Consider the following 13,730-nt stretch of genomic DNA (forward strand, 5'->3'; position numbering starts at 1 on the left):
TCTTATCCAACAAGATCTTGCCCTGTACTTCCTTGCTTGCTTTGTGAGTATGTATTTTTTAACAACTGCGTAACTAGTGCACATACACTGTGTCTGCTGTATTCTCCATCGGCCTCAGCAGGCCTGGCGGGAGTTTTCTTTGCTAAATCTCTAGCAAGAGTTTTGGAACCAACTGATATTTAACAGCTGTGTGACTTTAGGCAAAGGCCTTAACATCTCTGAGCTTCTTCTTCGATCTATAAAAAACGGCAATGATGAGAACATGTATCCCTTAGGGTGGCTGTGCCAATTAAGGAGCTAATTGATGTAAGGGGCTTAACACAGTGCCTGGCTCGCTGTAAGCCTTGATTTGTGAAGGCAAGCGCGCACCTGAGAACAAGCCCAGATGAATCACAAGCTGGCTCGCTCTGTTTTAAACCAGGGATTAGCATACATTTTCTGTAAAGCATCACATAGTAAATATTTTAGGCTTTGCAGGCAAGAGGCAAAAATCAAAGACGTTGTGTAGGTACTTACATAACTAACCCACTTCTATAATATTAACAATATTCAAGACGCTAATAACAACTGAGGGCAATCTTCAAAATACATGTCCCCTTAAGAAGAAGAATAGAATTCTTTTGGGGGAAATATCATTTCACTTAACTAGGGCACAAATGTAAAAACTATTCTTTTCCAGAGGCTCAGGAGGCTGAGACTTGGAGGATCGAGAGTTCAAAGCCAGCCTCAGCAACAGCGAGGCGCTAAGCAACTCAGCGAGACCCTGTCTCTGAATAAAATACAAAATAGGGCTGGGGATGGGGCTCAGTGGTTAAGCACCACCGAGTTCATTCTTTGGTACCAAAAACAAAACAAAAAAAAATTATTCTTAGCTCAGAGCCATATAAAAATAAGCTGTGGAATGGATCTGGGCTTCAGGCCCCTACCTACTTCAACCTGAGTGTAGTAGGAAGGAGTGTCAGATGTTCAAAGGTCACTTTGATAAGCCACAGCCAGTCTTGGGGGCAAGGGAAGGAGGGCCACATGTCTAGGCTCTGTGGTCATTCAATGATCATGTGTTTTGAGAACAATATACTAAGATTACAGAATTAACTCTTGAGGTGTTTCTGCTCCTTGGTTTTTCGGAGAGCAAGCAGGACATCGGTGTGTAGTGGTGATCTTTCTGAAATTCCAAGTCCTGCTCAGCCTGCTGGGGTGCACAGAGGCCTCACTCTACATTAGGGGCAGCTTCTGAAATGGTAGCCCTGAATTCCCAGTACTGCCCATGAAGTCTGCTCAACTACCTGGACCCAAGACGGAGACCTCTGAGGACAGGCCCAGGGAAGGAGGAGGAACAACCTTTCAATGCTTAAGGAAGATCATAGTCATAAACGTAGACATTACAAAACAGAGATGCTAGAGCCAAGCCCTGTGGATCTGAATCCTGACCAGTCCACTTAAAGGTCTGACCTACAGGGCTGGGGTGGCTCAGTGGTAGAGGATTTGCGGAGCATGTGTGAGGCACTGGGTTCGATCCTCAGCATCACATAAAAATGAATGAATGAATGAATGAATAAAAGTTATTGTGTCTATCTACAAGTAAAATACTTTAAAAAAAAAAAGTGTCTGACCTACAATAAGTTACCAAACTTCTCTGTAACTTTTTTTCTTCACCTGTCAAATGGGATGGCAATACCCTCCTCCTAGGGAAGTTTTATTAAATAAGTTAGGAGACATTAGGAGAGTACCTGGCAGAGAGTACGTGTACAGATGTGCTTATTAAATAAATCCTGTTATGCTGCGTGTGGTGGTGCACACCCATAATCCCAGCAGCCCAGGAGGCTGAAGCAGGAGGATTCCAAGTTCAAGGTCAGCATCAGCAACTCAGAGGGAGACCCTGTCTCTAAATAAAATATATAAAAAAGCTGGGGTTGGGGCTCAGTGGTACAGAGCTGGATTCAACCCCCAGCACCCAGGCGAGTAAATAAGTAAATAATTCCCATTACAAAAGGCTAGTGGGTCTCCATATCCATCCAGATGAGAGCATTCCTCCCCCAATCCTAATTAGCAATTCGAATTCCACACATGCCTATTCCAGCCACTTACCAGTTGGGAAAAATATTTGAAACACTCTACTTATACCACCATTCATGCATTATGCCATAATTAGCAGGTACTGTGCATTCCTAGATAAAATAATTGAAAAGGAATGAATCTCATCTTCCACACGTTCGAGGATCCTGGGTGCTGTATGCAGACAATATTATATTTTAATAATTAATTGTTCATCAAAGGAAAAGATGAGGAACGGGGACGTTAAATTCAAAGTTATTCAAATTATGAGGATGAATAATGCATGGCTTTTATATTAAATACACACTGTATGAAGTAGTCTGCGACTCACCCAACTCCTTCTTTCATTTTTAAGCATTTTGAACGACAATGTGAATAATCAGCCAGGGGAGGTTTATTTGGCAAAGGAATACCTTATTTGAATGCAAACGGGTCTATCTGAAGATGATTAAATTTTTTCTTATCAATTAGGAAATTCCATCTGAGGGCTTCAACGTCGTTGGTCAACCCTTCCACCCAGCTCGGCCCTGCTCTCTCTGCAGTTTCCTTTCCACATTAAATTCTATCTGGCTGATTCTGTTCAATCTTCTTTCTGAGAGCAGTGCCAGGAGGCAATTTTTAATTAAAGAAAATTTGAAAGATTCAAACATGCGTAATTGGATTAAAAATGTGATCATTAAAACATTAGATGATAATCATCTGATTGACTGCATTTTTTTTCCAGTGTGTTAATAACTTAATATTCTCAATGCTTTGGTTGCAATAGGCAAAGAGAAGGCTCTTGATAAAACGCGGTGCACAGTGGACATACAGAAGAACCTGCAGGGTGATGAAGAATGTGCAAAGACCCCCAATACACACGCATACACAGTCATCAACGTAGTACCCTGGAAGGGATTTGGACAGAATATGGACCCTCCAAGTGGAGAAAATGAACATCACTCTCAATTTCGGGAAACGGCATTGGAGGCCAAGCTTCTGTTTTTAGCACAAGGATTGTTTAGTTTAATCAATATCTCCTCCCTAGCCCCTGCTTTTTATGTGTGGATTTTTTTTTTTTTTAAAGAAAAAGCAATTTATTTTTCCTTAAAGGCTTAAGATCATTCAGGCTCATCCACATCTCCTTTCTGATTCTTAGGTACAGCCAACTTGGCCTCTGGGTTCCATGAGTGTACTACCCCAGGGCCTTTGCACTGGCTCTTGGCTCTGCCTCTTCCATTCATGGCTGGGGTCAGGATTCATGCACCTTTGCTACTGGCAACATCTTGGTATGTGACTGTCACTTTTCTTCTGGTTTAAATCCTGGCTGCAGTGGGGAAGCAAGAGGGCCTGTAGCCACCTGGGAAAACAGGCAGAGAAAGGCTAGTGCATAGAGCTCGCTCCTCCTGGTGTGTGGCTGGGCAGCCACAAGTCAGAGGAAAGAGAGAAGGAATAGTCTCAAACCCCCAATTGAACAGGTTCAAGGATGCTAATCACCAGCTGGGTAAGTATAATTGATAATTTGGCTAAAAACCGTGAAAAGGTCATGGAATGGGGGTGGGGTGGGGCTACACTAGACACGGGTCGGCAGCTCTGGGCTGAGTCTAGACCTGCCATGCACGCACTGTGTGACCTGGGGCAGTCCTGGGCTGACAGCTGGCGACAGGAGGGCAGGCCAGGCTTAGACGGGAAGCAGGAAATACGGACACAAGGGCCTGAGGACCAGAACCTGGGGTTTAGGATCCTGGCACTGGGGGAGGCTGGAAAATAGGAGATTGTAATTAAGATGGGGCAGGGGCCTCCCCAAGGGAGCCTGGGAGGAGGGAATTTATGATCTACATACAAGCAACAATGTCCGGTCTGTGTAATTGGTTGCTCATTATCAGAGCGTGTTTCCTAAGGAGCATGAGATGGGAGGGAAAATAGGGCTGTCCCGGGTTCAAGGAGCAGGCTTCTATAAGGCTCCATGGTACCAGGAACAGGTACCAGGCTTAGGTCATGACCAGGTGTCACTCGGGAAATCCCCCAAGAGTCACAGAGAAGTGGAGGATGTCAAAGGAACTAGGGAATAAATAGAGTCAGGAGAGACTGGGACTTTGGTGTCCTCAAAGGATACTGGTTCCAATTCATTTTAGAAACAAAGGAAATGAGGTTAGAGAGGGAAAGAGACTGCCCCAAAACCACACAGCGACCTGAGGAAGGACTCTGGGTCTCCACTGCCCAGCCCTGGGCTCTTTCTAGTGCCTCACTTTAGACCCCTGGGCTTTGGTGGCTCATCTGCAGAAGATGTAAACATGATCAGCTCAGTGAAGACTTAGAACTTAAAAAAACAAAACAAACAAACAAACAAAAAACCAGAAAATGAATCTTGACACTGCTCTACTTGAAGTCTTGCAGAGCCTTCTCAGTTCATTTAGGATGAAATCTAAACTCCTCACCACGGCCCTGAGGCCCTGTCTACCTCTGTGCAGGGTCTCTCCCCGTCTCCCCCTGGCTGCCCACTTGCTCTCTCTGCCTGCAGGGCTCTCCCTCCCACCATCTCATGGGTGACATCTTAGCATCTGGGTCTCTGCTCACCACTGCCTGAACATCCACCCGAGGGACGTCCCCTCTGCTGTCAACTACCTACGTCCACCTACTCCATTCATTTCCTTTGCTGCTTCCATTAACTTGTTTACTGTCTACTCCAACAGCCCAATTACTGCACCAGGGCCAAGGTCTCTTGTGTATACCTAGCAGCTAAAATACTCTGTTCCTAGAACAAAGGAGGTACCAAACCGACATAAGAGAGGGGAAAAAAATGCACATAGTAGCAGTTGGTGCATTTAAAATAACCCCAAATCCAAGATCCTCCATTTCTTCAGTATCTAAGTCAACACTAGTCACAAGATGGTTTGCTATTTCAAAATTCATCGATAAAAGTTACGTGTTGCTCGTTAAACAATGACTTGATAGGAACTCAAAGATGCATCCCGATTTTAGAATTGCGAAGAGAAAGACTTGCAAGGACAGATGAGAATCATATAAGGATAGGATTCAAAAGGATTAATGACCTAAGGTCTCATTGCCTTTATAAGTCTAGACGAAGTGGGGTCCAGAGCTTGTCCTATGTGACTGTGGTGAAAGATGCTCCCAGGAGCAGGCAGATGCATTGATTCTCATCTGTTGATAAAGACTAGGTTTTCCAAGATGGGTGTGGTGGCGCACATCTGTAAACCCAGCAGCTCAGGAGGCTGAGGCAGGAGGATTGAGAGTTCAAAACCAGTCTCACAGCAATTTAGCAAGGCCCTAAGCAACTCGGTAAGACCCCGTCTCTAAATAAAATACAAAAATAGGCTGGGCATGTGGCTCAATAGTAGAGTGCTTTTGAGTCCAATCCCTGGTACATGCCCCCAACCACCACACACCAAAAAAAAAAAAAAAAAAGACTGGGTTCTCCAGCCTCAGTTTACCCTTTACTGGCCTGGACCCCAAGACTCCATCCCACACAGTGGAATACACAGCAGTTTTCCTTTGCCCAGTTTATACTTCTGGTGCAGGAACTGGGTGCCAGGCCCTGCCCTGGCCTTTCTCTACATGAGGTCTCATAACTTAGGGAACAGGTCGAAATCTTCTCAGGGGTGCTGAGAACTCCCTCAAGGTCACGGATAAACAGACCCAGGCTTAATTTGTAGTCTGTGGAAGTGGTTGATAGCCGTCTCTTACCAGGCCGGGCGGGGCTCTATTACATACAGCAGGAGCACATCTCCTGACTGACACCCAGCACAGTGCTTTATAGAGCAGGTCCTTTATAAGAGCTGAAAGAAATGAATCGAACCAAAGCGCTAAGAAACTCTTAAGTCAAAAGCAGGCAAACTATGGCTTATGGGCCAGATTTGGCCTCATGCCCATTTTTGTAAATTAAGTTTTATTGGAACATAGCCATGCCTGTTTATGTATTGTCTGGCTGCTTTGGGACTAGAAACACAGAGTTGTTGGGAAAAAAAAAAAGAAATATACAGCTGGCAAAGTCTAAAATATTTGCTATCAGTCCCTTTCAGAGAAAATTTGTTGATCCCTGCTTCTATACAAAGAGCAGGCAGCAACCAGAAATATCATTTGAAGTCAGACACAGTAGTGCAGGCCTGTAAGTCCCCTGGCTTGGGAGGATGAGGCAGGAGGATCGTGAGTTCAAAGCCAGCCTCAGCAACTTAGCAAGGCCCTAAGCAACTCAGGGAGACCATGTCTCTAAATAAAATACAAAGTAGGGCTGGAGATGTGGCTCAGTGGTTAAGTGCCCCTCAGTTCAATTTCTAGTATCAAAATAATAATAATAATAATAATAATAATAATAATAATATAAAGAAGAAAGAAATGTCATTTGAGTATCCATAGGGCAAACTATATGTGGAGGGAGAGGCCCAGAACTTGCTTTTGCTTCTAAGAAAGTCTCCACCAGTGTGCAGTGAATTGAAACTCTATTCTCACCTTCTCCACAGCTACAGTCTGGAGAAAATTTCCAGAGGCACAAATAACTAGTGTGGTTATGGGTCTAGGCAAGGGTCTTGGGGAGAGCAAGCCCTCCTGACAAATCAAATCCTTGGCCAGTGCGATGGTGTACACCCATAATTCCAGCCACTCGGAGGCTAAGGCCCTAAGCAACTCAGCAAGATCCTGTCTCTAAACAAAATATAAAAAGGGCTGAAAGGGCTGGAATGTGGCTCAGTGGTTAAGTACTCCTGGGTTCAAACCCTGGCACCACAAAAAAAAAAAAAAAAAAAAATCAGATAGCCAAATTCAAGTGCCCAGAAGTACAGTCATGACATAACCCATTGTGCTAATTTCAATGACATCGAGCTTCCCCGACTTTATTAATGGTTTCCATTGACCAAGTGTGGCATTTTCATATGAGAGTTGGTATGTGAATAAAGTATAGGTTGGCATCAATATTTCCAAGGAGAAAGCACACGAAGGTCACCGTCTTGTCAACAACTAAGGAAATGAATGTGACATTTAAATGACATGAAGTCCTACATGGTCACAACCCCACTATCCCCATGGAGCAGTTCCAGGGTCTTCCCCACTCTCCCTGACCAGGCTCTGGTGGCCACCCCGGACATGATGTGTGCATTCTTTCAGTTCACTTTTGACACCAGTCAATGAGTTAATTCACAAAGGAGACCTAAGATGCACAAGAATTAAGTGATTTTGACAATAACCTGGAAGCCAGTCCATGCTGTTGCAGCAGAGGAGAAAGAAAATAATACATCTCCAAGTCCTAAAAAAAAAAAAAAAAAAAAAAAGCACTGGATCCAAAACGTGGTTACACTGCAAGAGCTGAGGGAAATGAGCTCATCTCACTGAAAGTTCACCCATCGACACAACGGGACTGAGAATGCTTATCTCACTGTGTGCTGCTGGGATGGACAGGCCTGTTTACAGGGCACCTGGGGGGCTGCTTCTTCCTTTCACCCACTTTCTTGTTTTGTTTGCTCTTTCCCTGGATAGCAAAAGAAGAGAAATCCCCAGGATAAGCCGTTAAGGTTGCACTATTATTACAGAGGGCAAAACACACAGAGGTTAAGCGGTTTGTGCGGACTGTACCATTAGTTCATATCAGGAATGATATTGAAAGCCAGAACCTATGTTCTGGGCCACTGGATAGTGCCTCTCCTATACCAAGGTGACATAAAGAGAGCATAAAATCAAGGAAACAAACCATCTCTGTATCCCCAAGTACTTAGCAAGGACCTTTGCAGTAGACTCCTGAAGATGTATTTTAAAATCCTCTGTGCTTCACATTTTGTTAAAGCAAACAGGAGAAGGCATCTTCCTGGCCTCCCCTAATCATGTTCAAATAATAAACTATTAACAAAGAATGCTGGATGGGTGAGAACCGGCCCCAGATTCAAATCAAACTTAAAAGGAATCACTTCTGAAGTCTTTTTATGTCTTGACGTTACTGTGAACAATGCTATAAATGATAATAGAAGTTGCACAGCATCCTATTTCCTGGCCTTGGCTAAGGAAAGAACTGGAAATAGCTCACAAGTATGGTCATGATTCCGATACACCGAAATCCAGGAAACTGTGGAAATGGCTTAGGTCTGCCTGTTTCTAGAAGATTTTGAGATCAAAAGTGTTCTGATAAGTATCAGTCCTTCCTGGATCCGTTTGAAAGGGTATGAGCCAAGGCATTGGAGACCAGGTACCGCCTATTTACAGCACACTTCAGGAAAGTTCCACGTAATTAATGCTGCACGCATAAACTTCAAACGGGAAATTTTGTTGTGCGTTATTGCATTTGAAATTACCAGTCTTCTGTAGATGGCTTAGTATTGGTTTTCCCATAAAAAAGGGAGAAAACAATTTCCCGAGTTTCCTTCTTTAAGACAAAGATGAAAATGGACCCTTCATTCACTTGTTCAGAATTTACACCATGATGTGATCAAGATCAAAACTGAAGCCAATCTCTGTGGAGTCTGTCAGAGAGGAGCCATGGCCTGAATGGGTATTCTCATTGTCCCAACATTAACAAACCACTTGGGGAGGGTGATACTGTTTAGCAGAGCAAGCACAACAGCTACCAGACAGATGAGGCAGGCGGTGGACTTTTTCTGTAAAGGGGCCAGTGAGAAAATATTGAAGGCTTTGCACCAGAGAGTCTCTAGGTCACAACTACTAACGCTGCCACCAAAGTACCAGCAGACAATACATACAGAAATGAGTGTGGCTGAGCGATAAAACTCTATTCACTAAAAAAGACGTGGGCCCGTGAAGATGTGAATACATGAAATTACTTTGCAGACAAGTAACATTGATTTTTTGAGTACTAAGAACAGCCAGGACAGAAGAAAGAAAAAAAAGAAAAACAAAGGATTCTAATAAGACTTTCCCAAGAGCAAGGGGGATCTTCCTTTCACCCTCAGTACACTGACTAATACTTACTGGGCACTTGATGGGTGAAAGGAATAACAGACTCTATGGTTAAAGAAGCTTAAAGTTCATGTGCGAAGAACAGGGAAGAACTCCTCAACAACATCAACTCATCTCTCTGCTCGAATCTTCTTGCTGTTGGATTATACAACCCAGGCTACCATGTCTGTCTCCTAGGTTAGTTTTTTCCCTGCAGGTCCCCTGTTCCAGAATCTGTCCTCTTCTTCCAAAGTCCTTTCAACATATTTTCAGGAACTCTAGCCATTTAGTCTCAGACAGACTTTTTAATCACTGGTGACAGTTACAATAGTGACAAAGGAACAATCACGGGGGAAGGTCCTATGACCTCACTGACAGCATAGTTCAGTAGTAGAGCACTTGCTAGGCATGCACAAGGCTCTGGGTTCAATCTCCAGTCCCATTTAAGAGAGAGAGCGAGTGATCGAGAGAGAGAAAGTACTTTTTCATTTGCTCCTTTAAGAGACCATTTGATGTGACTCAGTCAATGCTGAAAAAAGTGTGGGGACCTGACAAAGGAAGAGGGGGAGATGGACTGTCTGGTCGGGCCTGGGCTGGGTGGCTTCTCCGGGTGTGACTCTGGGGCAAGCTGCCTGCTTTGTGTGCCTGTCTCTGCCATGTAAACCAAGGCAAGACCAGAGGCTTCTAGAAGGTTCCATGATGCTAACTAGAGCTCATCCGGCCCTTCCCCTCACAGGGCAAGCTCACACCAGCACTGCAGCAGCAAGGGGCCTTTTGCTTCCAGATCTGTCACCACCCTCTCCCTTTGCTGCCCATTTCCTTCTTCTCAACTCCACAAGGAGATGCTGGCATCCAAAGTCATCTTTTAATGACACATCTTTTTAATGACACAAGCTCTCTCACTGGCCTGCAATCAATTAGCAGAGAGAACAAACAGCCTGTCAAGGGCTGTTACAGCACAAGTTTTTAAGAAAGTGTGGTGGTTCTTGCTGCGTTGCTCACTGTGAGGCCACCTGGTACTCGATGTGTCCCACAGGGGCACGCTATCTGCGCCTCTCACTTTCTTGTGCTAATCTTTGCCTCTTTTAACTGTGAAACGGAATCCACAGGCAGAAAGGCATGCAAAACACACATGTAGTCCCGGCACACGGTGGCACACGCCTGTCATCCCAGTGGCTCAGGAAACTGAGGCAGGAGGATCGTGAGTTCAAAGCCAGCCTCAGCAACTTTGCTAGGCCCTAAGCAACTCAGAGAGACCCTGTCTCTAAATGAAATACAAAATAGGGCTGGGGATGTGGCTCAGTGGTTGAGTGCCCCTGAGTTCAATCCCTGGTACCAAAAAAAAAAAAAAGGTAATAATAATAATAATAATAATAATACCCCCAAAATGTAGCACTGTCAAATAATCTTACAGGGAAACCTAGTGTGGGGTGACCACTTGGAACTGGAGGGGACCTGGCTTCCCCTACAGGACCAGTCCTTCCTATCCCATCCCACCCCCAAGAAGTAACCACCATTCCCATTTTGAAATAATCATTATTGACTTTCCTTTTAGTTTTCCCTCCCAGAGTCCTAAACATTATAGCTTCCATTTCCTCATTTTCAAACTCATGTTGAAGAACATGCAAAAATGTACTGTTCAGGATCTAGTCTCACATGCTGAACAGAGTGTTTCTTGGGTGCACCATGACATTAGGCTCTCTGTTACTTTTTATTGTATGACTATAGGAAGTTGTATTGATCCAGTCTGCGAATGACGGATTTTTAAGGCATTTTTATATTTGGGAAATTAGAAATTAACAATGCCACAAACATCCTTGGACACATCTCTGGGTATACCTATGTTAGATCTGAGTTTTTTCTATGGAGCAGGACTCTTGGACCAAAAGAGCTGGATACTACCAAGTGTTTCCAAAGCCTGGTCTCCCTAACTGATTTCACAGCCACCCCGAGAGTGCCTGGCACATACATACTTGCTCGTGCTTGACTTGTTTAGCATTTTTAATATTTGACTCTTTCATGCATGCTGCTGGATTTTTTTTAAGCTTCAAACATGAGAGAGCTTTGAGAAATCCATGTTTAACACATATATATGGGCTACTCTTTAACTATTTTCCAAATAATCAAATCACAAATCGAATGGGACTGTGTGGTAAAGATTTATGACTCCAATGTAATCATCTTCTGGATCAAGATATATTTTTAAGCGGAGTGTGGAGGCATAAGCTTGCAATCCCAGCAGCTCGGGAGGCTGAGGCAGAGGGACTGCAAGTTCAAAGCCAGCCTCAGTAAAAGTGAGGTGCTCAGCAACTCAGTGAGACCCTGTCACTAAATAAAACACAAAATAAGGCCAGGGATATGGCTCAGTGGTTGAGTGCCCCTGGGTTCAATTTTAGTTACCCCTTCCCGCCAAAGAAAGATACATTTTTATCACCACCCTCCAAGAAAATTTCCTTGAGTCCCTTTTGTACTCCACTATTCTGATCTTTAACACCATGGGCTGGTTTGGGCTGTTCTTAAACTTTACATAAATGGGGCAATGTGGTATGGGTGTTTTTGTTTTGGGGTAAGTCAGTAGTTCATTACTTTTAATTGCCGCATAGTATTCCACTGTATGAATATACCACAACCTGTATCTCTCTGCTGTGGTTTTGGGCCAGTAGAAAGAAAAAAAGTTCACATGCATGAGTCTTTGGCTAGGTGGACATGTCTCTTGATAGGATCTACATATGGCATTGTCAGCCAGGATGGATGGCAAGGTCGATGTGTAACACTGGCTGTCAAAGGTATTATATCATGTGCACCTGCAGCATAGGGCTGGTTTCTTTCTAAACAGTTCATCCTGCCACTACCATGATGTGACACGAAGCCTATTGGCTGCTTCAGTAGAACTCAGAGGATCGCCAGGTCTGCAGACACCCCACTTCTCTATGGTAGGAAGCTCAGTCTTGGCTGGTGTGATGGACGGGGGTGGGGGGAAGGAAGTGAGAAGCACCCACTCTTACCACTACCCGGAAGAACTTGGTGGAACAGTTGATACATATCTGCAAATAGACCTTCTTGCTTCCCTTCCCTTTGTACAGGGGCCTGTGCTGAACACCAGCCACCCCAAGGCTATGTCCCTAGATTTGGTAGGAGATGGTCAGTGTCCCAGGGCAGGGGCAGGGGGGAGGGGGATGGGAGAAATACCTCTAAGGTGAGCCCAGGTAATAAACTGGTAAGTCAGAGAAACTCTTCTGTAAGTTCTGATCTTGTCCAGGCCCTGACTTCCATTTTTAAAAGGAAAAGCTCTCAAGAGTCTCATTTGGGGACATTATCAGAAGGGTGTTTTCAGTGACAATTTATTTGTTCTTTCAGTGATAGCTTTCTTGGAAAAGCTCGGGGAGGGAAGGAGGGAGAGCAGGAAGAGCAGCTGTTCAAAATGACCAGTGGGGGATTCGGCCTTTTTGGAGACAATTTCTTGCTGTCCCCCCTCCCCCATTCCCCGAGGGAGAAAGCAGGTGCCTCCAACTCACAAAGGTGTCAGGTCCAGTGGAAGGGGAGTGGGAGGGCAAGGAGGGCCGCTGGGAAAAAACGGACAAATAGGCAAAGCTGCTCGACCAAATCACCACCGCTACTGAGTTTCCTTTCAGAAACAGAAAAGTGGTCATTTTACATTTGGGAGCACACACACCTGCACACAGACCCCTGGGAGTTCTCTGGGTGGGTGCTAGGAAGAGGACTAGAAAGCATGTAATCCAAAAACTGGAAAGAAAAAAAAATAGATACTTCTACTTTTAAATAACCTTGAACAAAATACACCTTTCTTAGCACTGTCCAATTGGGTAACACTAGTAACAAAGAAAGACAATAATTCCATGCCTGTTGCATACAGGTTGCTTTTAAATTTTCTTTTTTTAAGGATGGGTTTTAAGCCAGGCACAGTGGTGCATGCCAGTGATTTGGGAGGCTGAGGCAGGAAGATCATCAGTTCAAAGCCAGCCTCAGCAACTTTGCAAGGCCTAAGCAACTCAGTGAGACCCTGTCTCTAAAAAAATATAAAAAAGGGATGGGATGTGGCTCAGTGGTTAAGCACCCTGGGTTCAACCTCTGGTACTACCACCACCACCACCACCAACAACAACAACAACAAAAGAATGGGTTTTAAGCAAATTGGGGGAACTAGACTCAGTTCTGGGGAAACAATGTTTACACAGATGTGGCCACTCATAAGGGCTTGCAAAAGAGAGACAGCACAAATAGCTGAATTTGACTGTACTGTACTGCATTCACAATTTGTCCCTAAATCTCTCCTCTCCAGTGGATGGCGGTGGTAGGACAAAGGAAATAAAAAATACATTTTAGGGTTTCCATCTCTTCCTCTGTGGATGGAAAGATAAAAAGAGAACCAAGGGCAAATTACTTCATTCCACTCTCTCCATATTTCTCCATGGTGCTCAAGTCGGTCATGTTCATAATTTACTCACAAAAAAGGAACCCATAAGAAACAGCACTTCATTTGGCCAAGAATCTTCTAGGGTACCTCTAGCCAGCACCAGAGAAGCAAGGTCACAGAGCTCAGAGCCCCAAACATACCACACAGCCCGACCCACCAGCACACACCATCATCCATGCCGGTAGTGCCTGAACCCTTCCTAAGCTTCCCTTCCTGCTTGGATGAGCTCTGTGCTTTCTGTAGATCTTACTGACCCAAGTCTGAGTGAAGTCGGCTGCTCCCCACTCTAATCACCTGCTTAACTGTGGCTCTTCCCCAAGAGTCTGTCAACTCCATGGGGCGGATCTGTACACTCCTGTGCCCAGGTTTG

At 44.6% G+C, this 13,730-nt stretch overlaps 1 protein-coding gene across 2 annotated transcripts in view; it reads right to left on the reverse strand.

Annotated features, from left to right (window-relative positions):
* Ptprg (protein tyrosine phosphatase receptor type G) overlaps positions 1-13,730 on the reverse strand; it is a 715,889-nt gene that overhangs the window by 149,301 nt on the left and 552,858 nt on the right. The gene's annotated exons all lie outside the window — the stretch shown is intronic.

Source organism: Urocitellus parryii, chromosome 3 (assembly GCF_045843805.1).
Source record: "Urocitellus parryii isolate mUroPar1 chromosome 3, mUroPar1.hap1, whole genome shotgun sequence".
In the NCBI taxonomy this organism is placed as follows: Eukaryota; Metazoa; Chordata; class Mammalia; order Rodentia; family Sciuridae; genus Urocitellus; species Urocitellus parryii.